The sequence below is a fragment of the Penaeus monodon genome, chromosome 20, assembly GCF_015228065.2.
Source record: "Penaeus monodon isolate SGIC_2016 chromosome 20, NSTDA_Pmon_1, whole genome shotgun sequence".
NCBI classification, from domain to species: Eukaryota; Metazoa; Arthropoda; class Malacostraca; order Decapoda; family Penaeidae; genus Penaeus; species Penaeus monodon.
This window is the reverse complement of record NC_051405.1, coordinates 23,443,854-23,444,225: the sequence shown is the minus strand read 5'-3', so window position 1 is coordinate 23,444,225 and position 372 is coordinate 23,443,854.

The window sequence follows — 372 nt, the reverse complement described above, 5'->3', positions numbered from 1 at the left end:
CAGTATAGCTACTTGAGTGCCAAAGAGCTGTCTCGCGAGGGTTCACCCTGGCACTGGAGATGCACCTGGTGTTGCCCCCCCCCCCCCCTCGGCAAGGGACCAATAGACGGCAGCGCTTCTGTTCAATGTTTCACCCTTACATAATATGCACATGCTTGTTCTTGGCAATATTTAGGCGCTTCAATAATAGACCGCTTTTAACCACAACTAAGCGTCCATTTTGTATGCTGAGGAAAAAGAAAAAGAATCCTGATTGAATTTCCGCAGAGCGATGCTGCATTTTTGATCAGGAAAAAATAGAGAAAATTTTGTCATCTTTTCATGCTAGGTGATGTGTTTTCGTTTCTTTTTAGCTGGCAATGAAGAGGCTTA